Below are 27,054 nucleotides of genomic sequence, written 5' to 3'. Positions count from 1 at the left end.
CACAACTGAGTCGCTACTGGATTAATGTTTATTCTTTGCGTTTTACTGTTCCTGTTAATACGTACTGACAATATGAGTGTCGGACTAGACAGTCTGGGACAGCTCTGTCGACAGAGCACGTAAAATTCCGTTTTAAAAATCATTTTGTTTGTATCCGGAAACAAACGGATGATTTCGGTCAACAGTTGGCGTCCCATGAAATACATCATCAGCACTATTTGTTTTCGCTGAATTCAGCTACACTACGCAAAAACAAAATTGCAGACGTCTGCTGAAAGACGAAAGAAAACGCGTCTGTCGACTCTTAAGACAGAAGCGCTATATACACTGAAGAGCCAAAGAAACTGATATAGGCATGCGTATCCAAATACAGAGATATATAAAGATGACAGTAATGCGGTCGACAACACCTATGTAAGATCGGTTACTGCTGCTACAATGGCAGCTTATCAAGATTTAAGTGACTCTGAAAGTGATGTGATAGTCGGCGCCGGCGAGAGTGGCCGAGCAGTTCGAGGCACTACAGTCTGGAACCGCGCGACCACTACGGTCGCAGGTTAGAATCCTGCCTTGGACATAGATGTGCGTGATGTCCTTAGGTTAGTTAGGTTTAAGTCGTTCTAAGTTCTAGGGGACTGATGACCTCAGAAGTTAAGTCCCATAGTGCTCAGAGCCATTTGATAGTCGGCTTACGAGCGATGGGACACAGCATCATCGAGGTAGCGAAGAAAGGGGATTTTCCTGTACGGCTATTTCACGAAAGTACCGTGAATTTCAGAATTCCGATGAAAGAGCAAATCTCCGACATCGGTGCGGTCGGAAAAAGATCCTGCAAGAACAAAACCAACGATGACTGATGAGAATCGTTCAACGTTACAGAGTGCAACCCTTCCGCTAACTGATGCACATTACAATACTGGGCCATCAACTACTGTCAGCGTGGGAACGATTCAAAGAAACATCATCGATATGGGCTTTCGGAGCCAAAGGCCCACTCTTGTACGCACAACACAAAGCTTTACGCATCGCCTGAGCCCGCCAACACTGGCATTGGATTGATGACTGGAAACACGCTACCTAGTCGGACTACTCTCGTTTCAAATTGTATCGAGCGGGTGGACGTGTATGGAGACAGCCTCACAAATTCATGGACCCTGCATATCAGCAGGGGACTCTTCAAGCTTATGGAGGCTCTGTAATGTTGTGGGGCGTGTACAATTGGCATAATATGGGACACCTGCTACGTCCAGATACGACTCAGACCGATGACACGTACGTAAACATCTAGTCTGATTACCTGCATCCATTCATGTGCGTTGTGCATTCCGACGGACTTGGGCAATTCCAACAGGACAATGCGACACCCCACATGCCCAGAATTGCTACAGAGTGACTCCAGAAACACTCTTTTAAGTTTAAAAATTACGCTTCCCACCAAACTCCCCGGAAGCGGAAATTATTGATCATATCTGGGATGCCTTGCCACATGCTGTTCAGAAGACATCTCCCCTCCTTCGTACTCTTACGGATTTATGGACAGCCCTGCAGGATTCATGGTGTCAGTTCCCTCCATCACTACTTCAGACATTATTCGAGTCCATGCCACGTCGTGCTGCGGCACTTCTGCGTGCTCGTGTGGGCCCTACACGATATTAGACAGAGGTGTACCATTTTCTTTGGCTCTTCAGTGTAGTAAAAAAAATGTGATTTCCATGTCTATTATATAACAACATATTAGAAGGAGTTATTGGGTCTAAAAGATTCCTGTTCTTTTGGATACTTCTGTTCAGTTGTACTCTAATACTTTTATAACTGTGGACTAATGAGCTGAGAAGGTCATATTCATTATTACTTTAGCATTTACGGAAGTTAGTGTCGTTTTCAAAGTATCCCTGGTTGTTAGCGAACGTCATTAAACAGTATGGGTATACTGGTTGCAACTGTTATTTCCAGTGCTAATTCCTTAAACAGTACGGACGAGGTTTGCCTATGCTCGGAACCTAATTAGATTCAAATCATGTTTTCTGCGCAATGTTCACTTGTTGTTTATGTGCAGAAGTATCCAGAGGGCTCAAAGTGAACTAATCTCTTGACATTTTCAGGGAGCGAGGTTGCACTGTCCTTAAGGTACTGGTCATACATTCTGGAGGACGACGGTTCGATTCCTAGTCCGTTCTTTCAGATACAGTTTTTTATGTGTTTTCCCTAAATCACTTAAAAGAAATTCAAGACTGTTCCCTTTTGAAAAGGACAGGACCGACTCTCTGTTCCAATCTGAGCTTGAGCCTAGTCAGCAACTACCTCTTCGCCGACGGGGACATTACACCTAAACTTTTTCGTTTTTGTAAGTTTCTTCTTTTAATGCAGAGTAAAGTTTCCAATTTTAAGTGTTTAAATTTATGTATTTTTTTTAAAATTGGAATTCAAGTTCTTGTCATTGCACATTTGTGAATTCTCTGTTACATAGATCCTTTCCTCAAGCTACATATTTACTAAGGTTTCATCTTCTTTTAAGTACGTCAGTACGACTTTGCAAGTGGTGTATCAATCGCAGAAGAATAAAACGTTTGTGAAAATGCTATGTAACTCTCATGATATTGTAGCTGTGTCTCTAGTATATAAGCTGATGAATTCCCATAACAATAGAGAATTATTCCACTGTGTTAATCTTAAGTGACAGATACGTGTGTAGGGAAATAAAACTGTGATACACAAGCAATTTGATCTCATGTGCCTCTTTATACAAACTGATGTGGATCCATAATATTTCTCTTTGCTTTCTGTTATCTTAAGTAATTCATTCAGCTTCAGTGCTGTAGTGTTCAAATTCCTACAAAGTAATGTTTTGATTTGTAGAGGTAAAATACGAGTGCAACTCAAAGCAAGTTTCTGAAATTTTCTCACATACACATATTAAAATGGGCTTGAAGACTGCCATCTCTACGGAATAGTCTCCTAGAATAATATTTTTGTACAAAAGTTTATCGGTTCTTGACTATTTTATCTTTCCAAAAAATTGCAGCCAATTTTCTTCCTAATTCCTTTAGAAGCTACAAAGATAGTTGTAGTGAAATACAATACACTGCATTTCTTATCAATTGACAGCCTTGACAACGAAGTAATTATTGAAGATATTTGCGGCATATGTACTGTCATTTAACCTTTTTGGAAAGTAAATAACTACTATACTAGCCTGTTCCTTCAAAGACTCTCACGCTCCTTTGACTGCCATCGTCAGGAAAATTTTACAAGTAATAGTATCATGACAAATTATTAGTTGCTAGATCTTCTCCCATAGTTAACTTTCTGGAAACTTCTGGAACATGTACCACGAGTGTGATCTTTAAAATTCGACAGGAGTGTGGTGTTGCCCTGTGGCAGTTCATATGCTCATGGTTTCGCGTGATTCCACATAAAAACAATTTGCGCTTAGAATTTTAAATTTTTCGGTATTTTTCATGTGCATAATAACTTCAGTACAAATTATATATTGACAAATCGGCTTTTTCTTAATGAACTAAAAGGTGAAAGCAACTGATTTTGTTCCCTGTTTGGGAAGAATGTAAAAATTGCAAACATTCCCTTCAACTACTTAATTAAAGATTTCTACACTTACATTTTTGAAGAAACTGCTCGGAAAATATATTTTGGTATCCATTACACATTGTAAATCGAGGTAACAAGAAATCCAAATGTTAATAATGACTGGGATCACTGTTTAACATAGAAAGAGGACATGTTACTCTCTCATCCATTTTCTGCATATGGAAAATTATTAAACATTTTATTAGAACCTGATGCACCTTGAGCAAGACTCGAGAAAATTAACAGCCTGAGCAGACATTGATGGAGCCTGGTAGACCGCTAAAAGCATGAGGTATTTTTATGTTTCTTAGCTCATAGAAACGGCATGTTGGGAGTTGAAAGCAATTGGTGGCATGCCCATCGCTCAGTAAATCTTGCCGGGCAGGCCCACAGCCTGCAGGGCAGATAGGCAGCCTCTTGTCAAGACAGGCCTCCAGCAGAACAAGTCCGAGCTACCTGCCATGGCCCCGGCGGCAGCAGAAGACTGGGCTGGGGGCGACAGACTGAAGGAACGCATCTACATAGTGGAGTTGTAAGCTGGGCATTGTGTGCAGAGCCACACATAGTAAAAATTCACCTGTTTTCGTGTTCGCAAATAGTGCAAGTAGGCCATCGAACCACTTTCCCAGCTGCCTCAGTTGTATAAGAAAAATCTGGCGTCTGAGAAACATTTGGACTGGGGAGCCTATGGTGAAGTTCTTACTGTACCGACAGTGTGACTGCAAATGTCTTGGACTACTCATTCGCTGAGGGCACATTTATTCGCTTTTGGTTTACCAATCTTGACGTTGTGTTCTCGGTCGCATAAATGAGCCAAATTGGCCCTTGGTACAAACAGTGAACGGGTGTGTCACACACTGAAATCTACTATGATTTCAAGGCTCTGGTAGACAGTAAATTGCGATCCATCTGCCTGATCACTAGACCGTTCGATTTTTGCATTTCTTTCATGGGCGCGATCGATTCACAGGTGCCACCTAACATCTCACCTCTGCCGCACCCATCTCGCCAGCTGCAACTTACTTCGCCACATGAAGCAAACAGAGTAACATACTGCCGATCCTGCATTCTTAGGGCTTACAGATCTCAATCACCACCTGTGTTGTAAAACTACAGTAGATATGATCAATCAAAGTCTGCTCAACTCAGATTAATTCAGATTGTGCTATCAACATTTTTAGGGCTAGTGTACTTGACTCACTTCTGTCACCCAGGATCCTTGTCCATTGTACTCTCAAACCAACTGTTAATTGTTTACAGTATTCAATCGACAACTTGTTTAACATAATCTGTGTCTGGTTTAATAAAATAAATGTAGTAAACTAAATTTTGCATACATTCTCAATCATTTATTTAGTCCCCATATCTTCTCTAGTGTGTTGTGGAGTCGAAGTGGACAGGTAGAACCGAGACAGAGCAGTCTCACATAAAGCGGATAACGGAAGGAAAACAGATTATGGGAATTTTAGAGGTCTCAGCGGATACCTACCTGACCCCTGAAATCGCAGACTAATTGACCAAAATGTGAATAAAATGGAGTAGGATGCTTCCTAATAATGCAGGATGACTTTAAAAGAAGTAGAACGCAGGGAGAATTGCTTCACTCTGGCAATAGAAGAAAACAGTTCTCTGTCTTTGGCAAGACATGTGCTGTAGACGTATCTCGTATTTTTGTCATATCTTCAGTTACTTCATGTACTTATGATACATGAACGTTGAGAATAACTTCTATCTTGGTAATGTGTGACTTTTATACAGTAAATAACACATATTTCGGAATGGGTACAGATATTGAGGAGGTTTAAAACACATAATTTTATTTCCCAAGTCTTGGATGACATTTTTCAGTATCAGTCATTTGTATTTACTTAACGCAATTGGCTCAAAACTATGTTGGTTTCCAATGTGTGACTCAAGATTTTTATTTCTGATTACACATGACATTTGCCGCTTTTTTCGACTACCTAGCCACTGTTAGCTTCGAATGGACTTACAAATCGTGTCAGGTAGTACATGTAGACAGTAATACGAATATAATTTTTTGTGACATGGGTTTTTCCCACTGAAATTGTTTTCGAAAGCACTTTCACTTCATCGCTGACGTGGCAGCTACAGAATCCGTCCTAGAGAGTAACTGACAACTGCATATTTATGTAATACTTCCAACTTCATTCTCTTTTCTTCTCGAGATGAAGAATAACTTACCACATTCATAATCAAAAAATGTAAAGATCTTTATAAATATCAAATTCAATTATTTCTTTATTATATTTCACATTTTTTAGCAAATGTATTCATACAACAATGCATGTGCTTAGATGAAATTATATACATTCTTAAAAAACAAACTCTCTACAATAACTTGAAAGAGCTGTTCTGAATTTATGAAATATGGATGATATCGTCATAGTGATAGCGTACAATATTCCTTCACAGCATTTGTTTTGAGGTGTATTTAACATGTCGACAGTTACAGGACAATAATATAAATCTCTTTGATTGAATCGGAAAATGAATACGGTAGTAACAACTATAGTTTGTGTAAAATAATTTTTGATATTGGGCCGCATCACTGACAATTTAAAGTTTACAATTACGTGGCCCAGTGCCCAAAATTATTTTATCCAAAATAACATTGGTCGTGAAAGCCTGCGAACTTAAATCTTTTGTATATTTTTTACTTTTCTTTATAAATGAATGTCACATCAACATACGGTCTTTAGGTATCTCCTAATGAGACGCAGGTGGCGTAAAAAATACTAGCAAATTAAATATGACATGAGTTCAAGTCAAGTGTAAATTCCTAGATCTTTTTACATTGTTGCTTGCTCTTGTTACATATTTAGTCTCCATACTTCTTGAAGCAGGAACTGACAACGTTCATTGTTCTGATACAGTTGCTAAATTTATGCGGAAAATCAAATATTGAGTCCGACACCAGCTTTCGAAAATAAATGACTAATTCACTGTACCGAAGAGGTTGTCAGTTATTTTGTCACCTCTCTACACATTATTCGAGCATATGTTCTCGAAAATGGAGATTAGTATTCGATAAGAGCGTAGAGGACAATTTTTTTTTAACATAGCACTTAGTAAGAGTTATAAACGATTCCGTTCTCGTTGAGGAGGTTTAAGTGGTGACCTCATAGGAAAAACGGCCTATCTGGTATACTTGGTCTAGCTATTCCAATTTTGAGACAATATGTAACAGTGGAAAACTTCAATAATATCTCTGCGTTCAAGTAAGGCATTTTGACATTGAGTTTAATTTATTTCGTATACCAAGCGTTAGAAGCGTGTAATTCCACACGCTTTGGAATGTGTCACTATATCAAAGGAACCGTATAAATTATTAGTTTCAAGTGTAAATTCGAACCAAATTCAGCTGAAAATATTTACGTAGACGGTTGCTATTGTGTGGTGACATTACTGATGATGACTATTAGTGAAGCGGAGACTTGTGGAAATAAAATGAGAGATACGCTCATGGATTTTAGTCGCACAGACATCTGAAGGAAGTGATTTTCCAAACATCAAAAGCTCGGTAGCATCAAGGTTTCGTTGCAGAAGAGAGAAGCTTTATGTGTTCCCTAGACTTAAACTGATTTAGATGACTTTAGGTGATCACCGGACAGAGTGGCGCGTACGGATTCAATTTGTCTCAGGGTGACATGAACGGATCACGATGATTACCAATGGACTACTCAGTGAAGATAGATGAAGTTTAGTGTTGCCACAGTCTTCTTGTCTTGTACAGGTTGTTACTGAATCCAGTTAGCTAAACACCAATGAAACTATGCTTAGATTGATATAAGTTAAATATTAGTTACGAAATAGATATCAAACGAATCGCCGCTTATTGTTCAGGGATCGCCTCTTATTACTCGGTCTAGAAGAAGCGTTTGCACCACTTCTGATATCGTAAAGATCTCTAGCAGGAAGGCCGTAAGAATCGATGGGAGCTGGTGGCGGCGGCTGAGGAAGCCCATAGGCTGGAGCTGGAGGCTTGGAAGGTGGGTACACACCGTCCTGGTCTCCAGCCACTGGTGGGTGCGCGCCATGGCTTGGCCTAAACACACCGGTATCGCCTATGCCTCTTTGCGAACCACTGCCAAAGTCTGGCTTCGAGGGTGCGAATCCGTTAGTGCGGCCACCTGGAGGGCTGTAGGCAGGTGGAGAATATACTGGAGGAGAGTATGCGTTGGGGTAGGGTGGTACTGGCGTAGTGTTAGGGTATGGTGGCACTGGAGAACTGTACAGTTTAGGATACGGTGGGACTGGAGCGCTATACGTTTTAGGGTATGGCGGTACAGGGACACTGTCGGGATAATTGGGCAGCGACTCAGACGTCAATGGGGAAGCAAGGCCGCCAGAAGAAATCCCTGAAGATGAAGCAGAGGTTGGACTGGATCCAAAGAGAGCACTGTCACCACTATCCTGCTCAGACCTGAAGCCGCCAGAAGCGAAAGATTGGGAAGAACCAGAAGCCTGACTAGATCCAAAGTTCACACCGCCCCCTCCGGATGCACCAGAGTCACCCCCTCCAGCTAGGTGAGGAAGGTCGTAGTAATAATGTTGTGTGGCCGCTCTGTTGGGCACGGCTGCAGAGTTTTGGAAATGGACTGTCTCCTGGCCTAAGGACGCATCTTCAACCGCTTTAGAGAAAGCGTCGTTTCTGCCACCACCGAGGGACAGCCTGAATGCCCCAGAATTTGAGGTAACGCCAACCTTGTTGAACTTTTGAAAATTTGATGTACCACATCCTTTACCAGTGCAATCCAGCCCACCCGACGCAGCCAGTGACCTAGCATCGCTCGACACGTCTACAAAGTCTAAAGCACCAGTTCTGGACCCACTGAGAGAACTGCTCAGGGAACCTGATTGAGCAGTACTAGAAAATGTCTCGGAGATGAGATCGTCCAGTGACTGTATCTTTGGTCCAGATTTGGTGATCTTGATATTTTCAGACTGGTTGTTACTGAGAGAATCCCTGTTATCGAGATTTTCAGAGATTGTGGGTGCCCTGGGGACACCGTACGCGATGGAGAGCTTGTATCCTCCATTGGGCGTAACGGCGGTCTCGACCACAGGAGCCGCAGACGAGCTCTCGACCACGGCTGACTCCGTGACTGCGGCTTCCGTCACTGACCCGGAGATCTCGACACCGCCCACCTGCCCCGCACTGCCGCCAGCGCTGAAGCCGCCGGTTTCTCCTTCGGCGCTCGCTCCGCCCGTGGAGGCCAGGTCGATTCCCACGGCCTGTCCCCCCACCTGGCTCGTCTCTCCAGTCTTGTCCGATTCAGGGGCAACGGTCTCCGTAGGTGTTTCTTCCGTAACAGCAACAGCTGGCTTTGTCTTCTCTGTGGCGGCATCTGCAACAAAATAGAATAGCTATCATTTCCGAAGTGTGGGGTGCACATCTACATACGAGTAAGTGGTTAAAGCAGTTAGACGATTTCAGAGTGTGATGATTCTCATGAAGAGAGTCCAATGAAGATTTTGTTTTTCACCTGTGCCACAACCGTACTTTGGCATTTGCTGAGAAGAGCAGTTTCTACTTCTAGAATGCATGTTGAAGATGGTTACCTGGTAATAAAGTGTCTTCTAAACTAAAGATGGGGAGCAAGACGGTCAATTTATTGAAATGAGTCCTTTGTCTTTCAGGTTTGGTGAGTCTGAATGAACTTGTGGGAACAGAATTTTACTTCCAAATCATTGAAAACCGTCCGGAGTTGCGTAGACAAAGCAGAATAAAATGTCACCGGTTCTCGTACTTATTTTTTCGTTCTGCTGTAGTATTGTTATGTCAAGTCCCATGTAAATGTTTAAAAAAATCTCTTAAGAATAATCTTTTTTATAAAAATTAACTTTTGACAATCATTCATCTCAATTTAAAGAAATTACTAATTTCTCCAATCCATCGTCACCACGATTATTGTAAAGAAAAATCAGTTGTTTCCTTTTATACATGACAAATCTATTGGCCAGCATTGGGCTGGGCTGTGCCAGAAAAATTTATTATAAGAGCATATATATATGCGTTATCCGGCGACTTCATTGAGGTAAGAATTTTCAATTTATTCAGTATGGTCTTTCAGGGCCATGACGCAGCACTGCTGACGTCCAAAATTTACCTGTTTAAATTCACAGTCAGTTATTGAAAGGTTATCCATGAGTCACATTTTTTATTAGGATATTAGTCACATTTTATTGTTCCAAGGTTACGGAATTTATCTGTGGGAGGTTACGCTGAATGTGAATGATATAAATAATTATATTTTTTTACTGTTTGGAGGTTTTGGAACATATCTGTAGGGAAGTTACACTGCATTTGCCGATTTTGCTTTTTGGGTGCGGAATCAGTTCATCACCCCGATAACGCATTGATGTTAGCGTGCATTGCGTTTCACTGACTTTCTGTATATAAACGTGTCAGTACTCAGGCGTCTCTTTAAGGAATCACTGGCCAGAAAACAAGACACACCTCCAGTCGGTATTTCCTGTGTAGCGCAATTCAGTGTCTGTGAGCACTGCAACCTCGCTTCGCTAAGTACACTGCTCTGGTAAACTTAATGACGGGATAGAAGAGGAAACATACCGTAATAACTACTCTGCGGAAATGAATGAAAGTGTGGGAGCATGTTGCTAGAGATCTCCCAGGCGTGCGCAGACCCCTGAATGTAGTAACATGGCGTGATGTCAGCGTGACGATAGCGCCAAATGAGACTGTACTGGCAACACGACAAAGTTGACGGAACGGCACAGACAGTTGTGTCAGTCAAAAAAAATGGCTCAAACGGCTCTGATCACTATGTTGTTGTTGTTGTGGTCTTCAGTCCTGAGACTGGTTGGATGCAGCTCTCCATACTACTCTATCCTGTGCAAGCTTCTTCATCTCCCAGTACCTACTGCAATCTACATCCTTCTGAATCTGCTTAGTGTATTCATCTCTTGGTCTCCCTCTACGATTTTTACCCTCCACGCTGCCCTCCAATACTAAATTTGTGATCTCTTGATGCCTCAGAACATGTCCTACCAACCGATCCCGTCTTCTGGTCAAGTTGTGCCACAAACTTCTCTTCTCCCCAATCCTGTTCAATACTTCCTCATTAGTTATGTGATCTACCCATCTAATCTTCAGCATTCTTCTGTAGCACCACATTTCGAATGCTTCTGTTCTCTTTTTGTCCAAACTATTTATCGTCCATGTTTCACTTCCATACATGGCTACACTCCATACAAATGCTTTCAGAAATGACTTCCTGACACTTAAATCTATACTCGATGTTAACAAATTTTTCTTCTTCAGAAAAGCTTTCCTTGCCATTGCCAGTCTACATTTTCTATCCTCTCTACTTCGACCATCATCAGTTATTTTGCTCCCCAAATAGCAAAACTCCTTTACTACTTTAAGTGTCTCATTTCCTAATCTAATTCCCTCAGCATCACCCGACTTAATTCGACTACATTCCATTATCTTCGTTTTGCTTTTGTTGATGTTCATCTTATATCCTCCTTTCAAGACACTGTCCATTCCATTCAACTGCTCTTCCAAGTCCTTTGCTGTCTCTGACAGAATTACAATGTCATCAGCGAACCTCTAAGTTTTTATTTGTTCTCCATGGATTTTAATACCTACTCCGAATTTTTCTTTTGTTTCCTTTACTGCTTGCTCAATATACAGATTGAACAACATCGGGGAGAGGCTACAACCCTGTCTTACTCCCTTCCCAACCACTGCTTCCCTTTCATGTCCCTCGACTCTCATAACTGCCATCTGATTTCTGTACAAATTGTAAATAGCCTTTCACCCCCTGTATTTTACCCCTGCCACCTTTAGAATTTGAAAGAGAGTATTCCAGTCAACATTGTCAAAAGCTTTCTCTAAGTCTACAAATGCTAGAAACGTAGGTTTGCCTTTCCTTAATCTTTCTTCTAAGATAAGTCGTAAGGTCAGTATTGCCTCACGTGTTCCAGTGTTTCTACGGAATCCAAACTGATCTTCCCCGAGGTTGGCTTCTACTAGTTTTTCCATTCGTCTGTAAAGAAATCGTGTTAGTATTTTGCAGCTGTGACTTATTAAACTGATAGTTCGGTAATTTTCACATCTGTCAACACCTGCTTTCTTTGGGATTGGAATTATTATATTCTTCTTGAAGTCTGAGGGTATTTCGCCTGTTTCATATATCTTGCTCACCAGATGGTAGAGTTTTGTCAGGACTGGCTCTCCCAAGGCCGTCAGTAGTTCCAATGGGCCTTGTTTCGACTCAGGTCTTTCAGTGCTCTGTCAAACTCTTCACGCAGTATCGTATCTCCCATTTCATCTTCATCTACATCCTCTTCCGTTTCCATAATATTGTCCTCAAGCACATCGCCCTTGTATAAACCCTCTATATACTCCTTCCACCTTTCTGCTTTCCCTTCTTTGCTTAGAACTGGGTTTCCATCTGAACTCTTGATATTCATACAAGTCGTTCTCTTATCTCCAAAGGTCTCTTTAATTTTCCTGTAGGCAGTATCTATCTTACCCCTAGTGAGATAAGCCTCTACATCCTTACATTTGTCCTCTAGCCATCCCTGCTTAGCCATTTTGCACTTCCTTTCGATCTCATTTTTGAGACGTTTGTATTCCTTTTTGCCTGCTTCATGTACTGCATTTTTATATTTTCTCCTTTCATCAATTAAATTCAATATTTCTTCTGTTACCCAAGGATTTCTACTAACCCTCGTCTTTTTACCTACTTGTTCCTCTGCTGCCTTCACTACTTCATCCCTCAAAGCTACCCATTCTTCTTCTACTGTATTTCTTTCCCCCATTCCTGTCAATTGCTCCCTTATGCTCTCCCTGAAACTCTGTACAACCTCTGGTTCTTTCAGTTTTTCCAGGTCCCATCTCCTTAAATTCCCACCTTTTTGCTGATCACTATGGGACTTAACATCTATGGTCATCAGTCCCCTAGAACTTAGAACTACTTAAACCTAACTAACCTAAGGACATCACACAACACCCAGTCACCACGAGGCAAAGAAATGTGTCAGTCAGTGGGCAGTTACCGTGTACTGGTGTGGTGTTCTGTAGCACGGTCAGGAGACAACATCTCGCATGTGGGAGAATCGTTGGGAAACTGGTAGAAAAAATGAGTGTGACGAGTGTCACCCAGGAGTTTGGTGTTGCTCACAGCACTGTTGCACGTACACAGTAAGCGTTACAACACGCTGCTCGAAGGAAGTGGTCGACCACGATCTACTACAGCTCGCTACATTGTGCATCAGGCGAGTAGGGACACATGTCAGACAGCGAGTGAAATCTGAACTACAATTAAGAAGACTGGAAGGCACCGAATCTCACGCTGCGTAGCGGCATGGTGGCTGCAAGGAAATGGTCTCTCTGCCGAGTGCAAGTACCTCGTGTCCCGTTGACACAAATAGATGGGTGGCATCGTTTGTGAAGGTGCTTAAAGATCAATGATTGGGTCGATGAGTGTAGTCGCGTGCTTATCTCAGATGAGGGCATATTCATTCTGAGTACTGATTCTAGACGTCCTGGGAATTCGTGATGCACCCAAAAATAATCGTTTCCGTGGTCCATGTGTTGTGGTATGGGTCGGCACAGTGTTGCATGGGTGTGTACTGCAACGAAAAGCTTTGAGTACGGTACCTGAGCCGTGCGTGGCTCGTGTTCCCGCCATCATGTATTTTACACCCTGTTTTTAACGTACTTCCACTACGTTAATTTAAATTACTACTGTCAGTGAGTTGCTGCTTTCCTCTGACCGTGAGCGGCGTTAGCAGCGCGTATCGATATCGCCTCTAATAGTATCTTTGCTCGACTGCTATTTCTTCCCGGTCGTTGCCTGTCGTAAGCCAGTTCGGGTTGCGAGTTTGGGCTGCCAGTCAGTTGGAACGCGTCTGGAGCGCAGTCCGCACCTACCACCAGGGGAGTTGCAATGCGGCACTGGTGCAGTCGGGTTGAAGCTGTGAGGCCTGCTTCGGCATGGCTCGCCCGACCATTGCCGCCACGCATCACTTGAGCCGGGCCACGGTCTTGGTGGATCGTCGGTCGGTCGTCCTACCGGAGACGCGTTTTGGTTCACCGATCGTTCATGAGTCGGCTCTCTGGGTGTGTCCGTCGACTCCCGATTTGTCTTCGTGCGTGCTTAGTTACTGTTGGGTATCGTTCAGGTCTTCGTGCAAATGTTTGTCAGGTTGTGTGTGTAGTTGGCATTGTTTCCTGACGACTATTTTAGATGTTTTCGACACTATGAGGAATCGGTCGGCTGCTGCGGACCAGGGAAGTTACCTCCGCGCGGTGCAGTCGGCTGGGTCCTCTGGCGGTTCCTGCGCAATGTCAGAGCGTGTGTGGAGTTGTCCGACCGCTACGAGCTTCATGGTTCACTGACCCACGACGTCAAAGTTGAGTAGGGGTTTCAACTATCCATTCATCTGTGGTTTGTTTCGGTGGTTCGCTGTTGCGGAGGTTTTCCTGTGAGCACCAACGAGTGTTTCTATTGCTGAAATTTAGCCGCCATGCGGTGCAATTAACTATATTGGTTGATTACAATTCGAGTTGTTGTTGTTGTTGTTGTGGTCTTCAGTCCTGAGACTGGTTTGATGCAGCTGTCCATGCTACTCTATCCCGTGCAAGCCCATTCATCTCCCAGTACTTACTGCAACCTACATCCTTCTGAATCTGCTTAATGTATTCATCTCTTGGTCTCCCTATACGATTTTTACCCTCCACGCTGCCCTCCAATACTAAATTTGTGATCCCTTGATGCCTCATAACATGCCCTACCAACCGGTCCCTTCTTCTTGTCAAGTTGTGCCTCAAACTCCTGCCCTATTCTATTCAATACCTCCTCATTAGTTACGTGATCTACCCATCTAATTTTCAGCATTCTTCTGTAGCACCACATTTCGAAAGCTTCTATTCTCTTCCTGACCAAACTATTTATCGTCCATGTTTCAGTTCCATGCATGGCTACACTCCATACAAATACTTTCAGAAACGACTTCCTGACACTTAAATCTATACTCGATGTTAACAAATTACTCTTCTTCAGAAACGCTTCCCTTGCCGTTACCGGTCTACATTTTCTATCCTCTCTACTTCGATCATCATCAGTTATTTTGCTCCCCAAATAGCAAAACTCATTTACTACTTTAAGTGTCTCATTTCCTAATCTAATTCCCTCAGCATCACCCGACTTAATTCGACTACATTCCATTATCCCGTTTTGCTTTTCTTGATGTTCATCTTATGTCCTCCTTTCAAGACACTGTCCATTCCGTTCAACTGCTCTTCCAAGTCCTTTGCAGTCCCGGTGAACCTCTAAGTTTTTATTTGTTCTCCATGGATTTTAATTCCTACTCCGAATTTTTCTTTTGTTTCCTTTACTGCTTGCTCAATATACAGATTGAATAACGTCGGGGAGAGGCTACAACCCTGTCTCACTCCCTTCCCAACCACTGCTTCCCTTTCATGCCCCTCGACTCTTATACCTGCCATCTGGTTCGAGTGCACCAGCGGAATTTTCTGCCTTGTGGCCGTTGGTGTTCTGGTTACCTGCCCTGGCCACTGACGTAAATTCAGGCAGTGTTCCTTTGGGATGATGTTAAATGTATTACCGTATATCAAATTCAAGTGTACCATCGAAATTTTCTGCCTTGTGGTCGTTAGTGTTCCGATTACCTGCCCTGGCCACTAACGTAATTTCAGGCAGTGTCCTTTCTTCACCTGTTGTTGGTGTCCAACATGGTGTGTAGTTTTGACAGCTAATACATATTTTATTGTCGATAATCACGTTCATAACCTTTTGTGTTTGAGTTGGATTCGGACGGATCAAGTGTAGCTGGGCTCACCACCTGTCTCACCTAAGTGAACGAGGGCAGACCGACCTCCCTGCAGGCTTCTGAGTGCCGTTATCTTTATTGTCCTTCTTACCGGTGTTTAATTGTCTGTTTATAATGTATCATAGCCAATGATTAAAAAATTTATAGTTTTTACTGGACTTTATGTATTTTTGAATTTTGAAAAATCTATTGTGGGCCTTATGCCGCTTAAAATCTTATTCTTGAAATTACTCTTTAAGCAAAAACACTGCGGCCTTCTGCGCTAAAAGATTATGGTTATATATTTTAAAAATTCCAAATGTAATTGTGGCCCTCAGCCGATAGTATTGCATTTTGCATTTTTTTTTCTATCTACTTTTGCCTTGAGGCTTTCCAACCTATCTGTGATACCATATATATTTTAATTACTTTATTTGTTATTTTAACTCCATTTTTGTTTAGTTAACTTTTATGATTTCTTGTTTGGAGGCCCTCATCCGTGAAATAATTGCCTTTTTGAAACTCGTAGTTCTAAAGGTTCGGCCATGTGCCGTTTGGTTTAAAGGTGTTATTAAATTACAATCAATTACAATTTTGAGTGAACCTGACCGACACCTTATTTGGCCCTTTGCACAATCCTAATCAACTGTTCTGCCCTGCGAGTTTTGCGGGCGTCTCAGTACCTTCTTCGGTCAACGCTATTTGGGCACTGTTCTCGATCGGTGTATGCGTCTTTTCAGGCGTGCGTTTGGCGTTGACTTCATTTTAATGTATAGCAATGCCCAACAGCATCGAAATGTGGAGGTGGCGAACTTCTCTGAGCAATAGGACATTTCGCGAATGGACTGGCCTGCCCGTTTCCTCCATTTAAATCCCATCGAGCACGTGTGGGATTATCTGGGGAGATGTACTGCAGCAAGTCCACAAGCATCCAGCAGTTGTGAAACCCGCTCGAGGAGAAATGGAACGACCGGCCGATGGTGGCCGAGCGGTTCTAGGCGCTTCAGTCTGGAGCCGCGCGACCGCTACGGTCGCAGGTTCGAATCCTGCCTCGGGCATGGATGTGTGTGATGTCCTTAGGTTAGTTAGGTTTAAGTAGTCCTAAGTTCTGGGGGACTGATGACCTGAGATGTTAAGTCTCATAGTGCTCATAGCCATTTGAACCAAGAAATGGAACGCCCTATCACAAGAACTCCTTACCAACTTCTGGCTAGTACATGGGCACGTTCCAAAGCATTCGTTGCCGTCCGTGGTCATCACACACAATGTTAAGAAACATGTCCTGCCTTTTACAAAGTCCAGGGGATTTCAGTGTAATTATTATCTTTGAATACAAATGTCATTTCTGCTTATATCTTGCGGACTTCTTTCAGTTACCTATGGGAATTGCGGCGGTACTAAACAGTTACTGCTAGCATAGTTCCTCTTCTAAACAACATCCCATACGAGCAAACGAGTTGCGTCTTTTCCTGTCGTTACTCGTACTTTAGGTATCTGAATTATGCACGGCTCTGTTCAAAAAGAAATACTTCAACCTTGTCATAGAGTCGAGCCGCGCGCGTCTGCTTCCATGGCCCGCAGCTTATTCGCAGCAACTAATAGCTGTAGCTGTGATCCTACAGTCAAATAGTCTATGCAATGGCTAGAACTGCGAGTTAATAAAATACACAGAAATACGAAATAAAACTTACGTGAAGGATTTAATGAAATGCGTTCTATTCTAACGCCTGTAATTGATGTAAACGACAGAGAATTATGTTCAGTAATGGTTATCAAGAAATTAAATCTCAAGTAAACGGGAAGTGGTCATACGATATTCAAACTGAAACGCAAGCGGAAAATACCCTTACGAAATGCAGTAAACTTACTTTGAGAGCGTTACAAGAGCTGTAGAAATGTCTATAAATTAAATTGTAATCAAAGATACGCAAAAACTAAGTCAGTTTCCTAACGACAGTATACGAAATATCCACGAACTCAAAACAGTTCAGCGTTCAAAATTGGTTCAAATGGCTCTGAGCACTATGGGACTTAACATCTGAGGTCATCAGTCCCCTAGAACTTAGAACTACTTAAACCTAACTAACCTAAGGACATCATACACATCCATGCCCAGGGCAGGATTCGAACGTGATACCGGAGCGGTAGCGCAGTTCCAGTCTGAAGTGCCTACAACCGCTCGGCCACACCGGCCGGCTCAGTGTTCAACACGACGATTTTCAAATTATCACAAGCGATACAAAAAATAGTATCCCATACTCTGTTTACTCTCAGATCCGTCATATAAATGGAAAAAGTCCTACTCCGGAGCATATTTAAACCTCTCGAAACATAAAGTCCTTTCAGAATTGAAGTATGGTTGCGGCCGCTCACCATACAGAGTCAAACATCTCCACGATCGAATACCACTCGTTGTCACAGGCAGGCGTGCCTCCTTCCAGAGATCGCGTAAAAGAATTCAGAACGCTCCCCTGAACTCCTCATTCGAAAAGTCCCATTCTCCACATCGAAAAGTCCCATTCTCCACAAACTTCAGCAGTGTTCCGCTATTGTCCAACAGTCATGGGCTAAGGGCCATCCCCACCAAAATGCATCGTTCATAAGTTCTACAGACACGACTTGACTCATATTGACCACTTTCCAGACTAAAGCAATATATAACAACAATATTTAAATAAAGAAATTTTATGAACATTAGATCACACTCAAACCATTCACAATAAATGTAAGTTTTTCCGTAAATAAATAAATCAACATTCTTGCATAAGCGCACTCACAATAAATGATCACAGATCGTCTTTTCGTACAGTTTAAATAATTATTTAGGACGATTGTCAAAAGTGTCGCTTGGCGTTCTTTTAAAAGGGTGGTATCTGCTAAAACTTGCGACTGACCACTTTTTAATTACCATGATTTTATATTATGAATTATAATAAATTTTTAAATAAAGTTACTGACATAATAGTTACCTGTTAGTTAAAAAACTACACAAACATGACAAAATATGTGGTATTCATGCTATATTCATTTGATACGTAATTGTGGAAGATACATTCTGACACACATTTTACTAATGAAAAGATATAAAAAAACATCATAAATCAGGAAATAAAATAGATGAAGATACGTAGCTTTCGTAGGTGTTAGCTAAAGTGCAACACTATCATCTGAGGTATCGTACGTTGAAATCTCTTATACCATTTAAAAGCTGTTAATTACAGGTCCGTTGTGAATATATTTATTCACTGTGAAATATTAACTTCTGTAGTGTGAAAGATATTGAAAAATTGTTATGTCACTAGATGCACCTCATTTTTCTGAGATCGCAGATGTATTCAGATTTGCTTTAGTTATTGTAGAAGCCATCTTTCAGCTTGTCTGACCCTGCACCATTTCCTGAGGCACTGCCTGCCGTCTTCAGCGATCATCCATCGTCAAAATAATCCATATCGGGATTTATCCCCATCCGGCCCTTTGCAAACTCCCTTGCACCTGGCTCCCCTGCAGCGGCCACTGAGGCTCACCTGACCGCGACACAAACAAATTCACCTCGTCTCTTGCCAATTACAAGTGGGCAATTACCACGCCTACTTACGAGTAACGTTACACAGTTCACTCCATGCATAGTCCAAGTTTCATCGAATTGTGTTACTTGCCGGTGATGCATCATCAAGTTGTCCACATCAGCGTATTTTATTGAGCAGATAAGTGTATATATATTTTAAATACACTAAGAATCTAAAGAAACTAGCACACCTGGCTAATATAGTGTAGGCCCCAGCGAGCAAGCAGAAGCGGCACAACACAACGTGCCATGGACTCCACTAACGTCTATAAATCCGTAAGAGTACGACGAGTTGGAGATCTCTTCTGAACAGCACATTGCAAGCCATCCCATATAAAGTTCATGTCTGGGGAGTTTGGTGTCCATCGGAAGTGTTTAAACTCAGAAGAATTTTCCTGGAGCCACTATGTAGCGATTCTAGATATGTAGGGTGTCCCATTGACCTGCTGGAATTGCCCAAGTCCATCGAAATGCACAACGGACATGAATGGATTCAGGTGATCATACAGTACGCTTACGTGCGTGTCACCTGTCAGAGTCGTATCTAAGCGTATCAGGGGTTCCATATCACTCCAACTACACACGCTCCAGACCACTGCAAAGCCGCCACCAACTCCAACAGTCCCCTGCTGACTTGCAAGGTTATGGATTCATGAGGTTGTCTCCACACCCGTCACGTCCATACGCTCGATACACTTTGAAACGAGACTCGTCCGACCAGGCAACATGTTTCCAGTCATCAACAGCCGAATGTCGTAGTGGACGGGCCCAGACGAGGCGTAAAGCTTTGTATCGTACAGTCATCAAGAGTACACGAGGGGCCTTGGCTCCGAAAGCCCATACCAATGATGTTTCGTTGAACGGTTGACACTTGTTGATGGCGCAGCACTGAAATCTGCAGCAATTTAAGTACGTGTTGCACTTCTGCCACGTTGAACGATTCTCTTCATACGTCATTGGTCCCGTTCTTGCAGGATCTTTCTCCGGCCCCAGCGATGTTGGAGATTTGATGTTCCTCCGGATTCCTGATATTCACGGTTCACTTGTGAAGTGGTCATTCCGGAAAATCCCCACTTCATCTCTACCTTTAGGATGCTGTGTGCCGATTATGGCACCACGTTGAAACTCACTTAAATCTTGATAATCTGCCATCGGAGCAGGAGGAACCGATCTAACAACTGCGCCAGACACTTGTTGTCTTACATAGGAGTTGCTGACCGCTGCCTGTTTACATATTTCTGTATTTGAATACGTATGCCTATAATAGTTTCTATGGCGCTTCAGAGTATTTGGGTGATCCGTTTACCTACCTTTCAGTCATCACAAGTGTGGAAAATTTATCTTGCGACCTTTGTCAGGAACATCCACTATGAATTTTGGTTTAGTCATTAACGAATTCTATGGTCAGTGCTTTTTCCTGAATTCTGTTACTACATTTCGATTTTTTTCTAAAATGGAAGGACTTTTACTGTTGAAATTTTCATCAATATGCATATCTGTCTCTCCAGTTTATTATTTCTTTTTGGTGTACTGGTGAGCCGTGGCGGGAATGGTGCCAGGGCTATCTTTGGTTAGGCACTGTCGATTTCCTCTGGCAGAGGTTTGTCTTTGGAGCCTGGGCCAGCTCAGGATATAGCGGGCAGTAGGGAGTGGAAAGGGACAACAACGTTGGGCACGGCACGCGAAAGTGCGCGTATTAGCGAGACGTTGGAGAGACGACAGCGAGCACGGTATGCCCGAGTACGGGCGGCAGTTAGCGCTTGATCGTACTGGGGTCAGTAACAGCGGGCCGGCTCTGTGGCTTCTTGGCAACCTCGTGAAGCTATGCATATGCTCTCTTCCGTGAAGGAACACGCTGTTACTGTCGGACTAAGCATCGTCTGGTGTCTTCGCCACATCGATCCAGCGGCTGGCATCAAATTAACTAATTCAAGTCCTACCTACGATTAGTGAAATATAATGATGATTGCTATTGAGGCAGCAAAGCGTTGCAAGGACTGTGATGTGATATTTCATGCCTCTTATTAAGTGTGTGCTTCGCTCCCTAATAGTGTTGTTCTTACTTCAGCTGGCAAGTGTCTAAAACATTGATACGTGTGCGCAGCCTTACCGAACGATCAACATTCCGTGTCTAAAGATTGCCATGTGGTACCTTACAGGCCCACATAACGTGCTCCATGTGATGCTTGGGTTTTAATGAGCCAGTTCCTTTTGCATCATTCGTGTACGTGGTTCTGCGTAAAGGAATATAAGTTTGAGTATTAAGGTGAAGGAATGGTTGTTTGGTTCCCTGTTGTCGCTTCTGATTTATGTTTCAGAGCTCGAAAGCAGTGGGCCACCGAAGTGCAAAGCCTCCCCTTTTAAATTACTAGCGGGCGTACGGGCGGTGGACTTGGTCTGAGCTCGCGTGTGCTGTTTAGTTCCGATTTCGGTGTTCTGAACGGGGTGGAAGTACAAACGGAGTCCACATCTTAATTCGAAGATAAGTACTCAGTCGCCTCCACCGTACGTGGCCAAGTCGCAGCCTCACAATTTCAAGCCTCAGTTACTGTACAAGCAGTAGTTTTCCAAAACTTGTGGTGGCTCTGCAAGGTTGCCCGGGTTGTGGCCGAGAGGTTCTAGGTGCTACGGTCGCAGGTTCGAGTCCTGCCTCGGGCATGGATGTGTGTGATGTCCTTAGGTTAGTTAGGTTTAAGTAGTTCTAGGTCTAGGGGACTGATGACGTCAGATGTTACGTCCCATAGTGCTCAGAGCCATTTGAACCTTTTTTTTTTTTTAATGGTCACTGTATGGGTCAAGTTCTTCTACTCCCTTTATAGTAAAGGTTAAGGAATTTGCAGTTAAAAAGAAATAACGTTCCAAATGGGTTAATAGGCTGTTGGATTATTTTGACAGGACAAAACTGCCTGATGTAGATAATTCTTCCGGGTTATATGGCCTTGGTCCAAGGAATTCTTCTATTCCTAACGTTTCGTCCAATACTGCGTTGGACATCCTCAGAGGTATGTTTGGTCCTGCTGAGTCCTGAGTCGGCAGGACTCAACAGGAGCAGCCATACCTCTGAAGATGTCCAGCGCAGTATTGGACGAATCGTTAGGAACAGAAGAATTCCTTGGACCAAGACCATATAACCCGGAAGAATTATCAACAACAGTACCATCCGATCGTGAGAGCCTTCATTGTATAAAACTGCCTGAGCTTGGTCCTCCGCTGTGCCGCCCTGTTTCAAGCACACGGAGACAGTCCCGTTGCGGTACTGACCTGCGGGAAGAGGAACGCCGTACTCGATGGCAGTTCCCACAGGAATAGTGTGCACAGTGTGCGTGACAGGTAGAGCCTGCACGGTGTGCACGGCTTGCACGTGGGGGGTGTAGATCTCGGACGCGGTGGGCAGGCTGTAGGCGGCGGGGCCGGCGGCGGCGGTGAAAGCAGTCAGCGGGTAGCCGTAGGCGGCGGCGGCGGGCAGCGCGGCTCTGGCCAGCAGCGCGCCGGGGGCGGCCAGGAAGGCGTGGCTCGTCTGGGCCGCCAGCGCGCCCTCCAGCCCGCCGTACAGCGGCAGCGCCACCGGCACGGGGAAGCCCGCCAGCACGGGGCCCGCCCACGCCGACAGCGGCAGCCCGTGGTGGCCCAGCGACGGCGACGGCGACGGCAAGGGCGACGGCGTGGGCGCCGCACAGCACAGCGCCGCCAGCGCCACCACCAGCAACGTCACCCGCGGCGGCATCTGCCGGCATCACAGGCGCTCTCACACTGCTGCACCGGGCGCTACACACGGCGATTCAAAGTGAAATTACAAACTACCCTTCTTTCTTTCTTTCCTTTTGCTGCCACCTCTATCCCGCATTGTGCGCAGGGTCGGCAGGGTTTACGGAATTGGCATGGTTAATTTTAAGGGGTGGCCGGATGCCCTTTCTGCCCCCATACTCCCCGGGGACGGAAGTAGTGTACCTCAGCAGTCTGCGTCTAGTGGAAATCGTGAAATAGTGTGAATGTGTGTCAAATGTCTGCGACTCGTCTAACTGAGGCGGGACGTGGGGACCAGCCCGGTATTCACCTAGTAGGATGTGGAAAACCGCCTAAAAACCACATCCCGGCTGGCAGGCACACCGGCCGTCGTCGTTAATCCACCGGGCGGATTCGATCCGGGGCCGGCGCGCTTACCCGAGTCCAGGAAGCAGCACGTTAGCGCTCTTGGCTACCTTGGCGGGTCTGAAATTATAAACTACCATTTGATCATAATTAAAGAGCAGCTGCTCTCAGAGGTCCAGCATGGGCTGTAATCATCATATGGCAGCAACACTGGTAGGTATTCTAATATGTTAATGCGAAATCGATTTACACTAGAAAAAAGTTAGTTCCTGTTTTGGCGACCAGGTGCAAACCTGTTGCTGTGAATGTCATAAAGACCTGTAGAAACGTTTCCATACGTAAAACTAAGAAAGGTAGAACGTTGATTTTATTATTGAGCCGTCCTAAAAAAATTGCTCTTTTGAAAAGCGCGCCGCAGCGCGTTGTGTGAAGCTGTCACCCTCCGTTTCTGGCGGTGGCATCGCTTTGGTAATCGCAGCTCTGGTGACTCCCTCTGGTGGGAAAGCGGAAAGGTTCCCTGTTCACGTGCATTTAAGGGGCGCTATCAGCTCGGTAGGGTAGCAGCGGTCCCGGTCCCGGTCTGCAGCAGCAGTCCAGCCGGCAGCAGCCAACCAGTCCTCCTGCAGCAGTAGCAGCGGTCCAGCCAACCAGCAGCCAGCTAACCAGCAGCCAGCAGCCAGCAGCCAGCAGCAGCAGCAGCAGCCCCGGCCCCGTCCGCGGCAGCAGCAGCAGCAGCTGCGGCGTTCCTGCCGTCGCCGTCGCCGTCGCCGTCGCCGTCGCCGTCGCCGTCGCCGTCGCCGTCGCCGTCGCCGTCGCCGTCCCTGGTCTTCGTCCGTCTTCGTCTTCGCCTATCCCCAGTTTGTGTCCTTTCTTTTTCGTACTGTGCGTTTTTTCTCCCTGTCGTCATGTCTGCCCCCACCACCACCGCCACCGCTACCACCACAGCCATCGTTTATACTTCCCCTTCCGCCGCCGCCACCACTATAACATGGTGTACCCAGTCACACCCCCCTCCTTCCATCCCAACTCTTCTCACTGTCCATGCCCAGCTCTCCCCATCGCCTTCGCCATCACCGCCGCCACCGTCGCCGTCGCCGTCGCCGTCGCCTTCACCGTCACCGTCACCATCTCCGGCACCGACTGCTGCGTCCACGCCGGGACCTGTCCCTTACCACCACCTCCCTATCGCTCCCGTCCCTCGTATCACCACCCGCCCTTCTGCCGCCATAAAGCGCCCTAGTGGCGCCACCACCTCCTCCGCTCCCAAAAAGGCCCCGCCCCATCCTCCTTCCCCCCCCCCCCCAGGGTGCCATGGATGTCTCCCCACCTGGCCCTGCTCCCTCCGCCTCCTCCTCCCCCCCTCCTCTTTATACAAATACCTCCTCTCCCGTCCTGATCCTTCCCTTCTCGAGGCCCGGAATCCCTCCCTCCTCCTCCGCCAACACTTCCCTGGTGCCCCCATCTCTCTCCTCACTCCCAGACGGGATTCTGTTCTCATCTCCTCCCCCAGCCCAACCCTCCATACTGACATCCTCTCCCGCCTCCCCATCACCCGTTTTGGCCCCAACGCCTCCCTCACCCCTGCTCCTTCTCCATCTCCTACCTGCCAACCCCAACCCCCACGTCACCCGCCAACACTCACCGCCATGATCACTCAGCTCAGTCCGTCGATCACGGAGGAGGAGGTGTTGGCGGAGCTCAAGGCGCATCCCATGCTGGAGGTGCAGGCGGTCTGCCACATTTTCAACTCGGCCGGCTCCACTCGCCTTATGCGGGTTTTCTCCGAGGACGCCCCCTCCATTGACCATCTCCTGAAGGAGGGTGCCCTCCTCTTCAACCAGCGCTACAAGGTCGACCCCTCCCGTTCCCCTCCTCAATTCCTGCGCTGCCAGAGGTGTCTGCGCTATAATGCACACCCAACAGCTGAGTGCTGCGAGCCCCCCACCTGCCCGCATTGTAGGCAAGCGCACTTCCTCCGGCAGTGCCCTAACCTTCAATCCCCTCCCTCCTGCAGTACCTGCAATCTCCCCCATCCCACCTACTCCCACAAGTGTAAAGCCCGACCCCCTCCGGCCACTCCTGAACTCACCATCCCTGTCTGTCCTCTGGACGCCCCCACCCCTCCTGGCAATTCCCTTTGTCCCCCCCCCCCCACCACTGAGGACATCATCAGGTTCCTCACCATCGTCCTTCAAAATGTTCATCCCTTTCAGCGCCCCCACACCCTCCAGATCTCCCTCGCCGCCTGTACCATTTTCCAACTCAAGATGCACGCCACCTACTCCAACAACCAAGCCCATTTCACCTTCTCCCGTCTTGACACCCTCGTCTAAATCCCTGTCATGGCGCGACAGCAATGTATCCTTTTCAACAATATACGCTCCCTTCCTGCCAACAAGTACCTCTTCCTGCACACCCTTGCCACCCACCGCATGGATGCCTTCCTCCTCAATGAAACCTCCCTCCAACCCCACCACTCCATCCACACCTCACCCTATCTCCTCCACCGGTCCGATAATACCCTCCCGATTGCGCGTGGTGGAGTTGCCATTGGTCACCACCGCCAGATCCCCGTTCGGCTCCAACCTGTCCTTCCCGACCCCACCGAACACCTGATCCTTAGGCTCTTCTTCCCCGGCCTTACCATTACCTGCGCCACCATCTATGTCCGCCCCAACGCCCCTATTCCTTTCGACTTCCTCTCCCACATCGACCATACCTTCTCCTCCTACGTGATTGCCGCCGACCTCAACATCCATAGTCGTTCTGCTGCCCAGTTACGGCGGTGGCATCGGTTCCTCTCCTCCCTTCAAGGCGACCTCATCCCCATCTCCCAGCACACCCATCCCGAATCCAACTCCACTCCTGATGTTATCCTCTCCGCCCCCAATCTCCTTGGCCGCGTAACGGTGGATGTCCTGGAGCCTATTGGTAGCGACCATCTCCCTGTCCTCCTCACCATTTCAGACGGACGTCGCCCCACCCAGACCCTCGTCGTGACCCTCCCCCTAAGTACGTCCATGACTATTCCCGTGCCAATTGGAATGCCTACCGGGATACCCTTTCCACCCAGGTTGATCGCCACCCCTTCACCTACCACCACCCTGACGATGTCACCCATGCCACCTCCTTTCTCCAGCAGACCTTGTCTGAGGCCGTGGAGGCCCACGCCCCTACTGTCGCCATCCACCCCCACCATCCTACCTTACCCCCACAGGCCGTCCTCCTCCTCCGTGAATCCCGTCGTCTCTACTGTGCCTTCCTCCACACGCGTGACCTGGACACACTACGACGCCACCGGCAAATCCAGCGACACATTTGCAATATGCTCGCGGCTAAGAAACGCTGGCAACAGACATGCACCCATTTAAATGCTACCCTACCAATCAACTCGTCCAAGTTCTGGTCAGCCTTCTGGCGCCTTACCGGAACTAAACCCTCCCCCTATTATCCTCTTCTCCATGATGATCACCCTTTCCCTGACACCCTTAGTAAGGCCAATCACTTTGCCTCCTACCTCTCCGATGTATTGTCCATCCCCGATGATCCCCCAGTTCGATTACTCCCTCTTCCCGGATATCCGCGATCGAACTGACACCTCTGTCCCTCCCCTCGCTCCTGGTTTCCAGCACTTGGACAACATTGCACACACGGAACTCAATGCCCCTATCACTACACAGGATCTCATTGATACACTCCGCACAAAGCGCAACACCGCTCCTGGTCACGATCGTGTCACCTACCGTCACCTTCGTGAAGCTCCTGTCTCTTTCCTCTCCACCCTGGCCAGGCTCTACAATGTAGTCCTGTCCACCGGTTACTACCCCAACCTGTGGAAAACCTCCTGTATCCTCATGTTCCTTAAACCTGGCAAACCGTCGTCCGCCGTCTCCTCCTACCGTCCCATCAGCCTTACCTCGGTCTTCAAAAAATGGTTCAAATGGCTCTGAGCACTATGGGACTTAACTGCCGTGGTCATCAGT

Source organism: Schistocerca americana, chromosome 8, assembly GCF_021461395.2.
Source record: "Schistocerca americana isolate TAMUIC-IGC-003095 chromosome 8, iqSchAmer2.1, whole genome shotgun sequence".
In the NCBI taxonomy this organism is placed as follows: domain Eukaryota; kingdom Metazoa; phylum Arthropoda; class Insecta; order Orthoptera; family Acrididae; genus Schistocerca; species Schistocerca americana.
Note: the sequence above shows the minus strand (reverse complement) of the source record.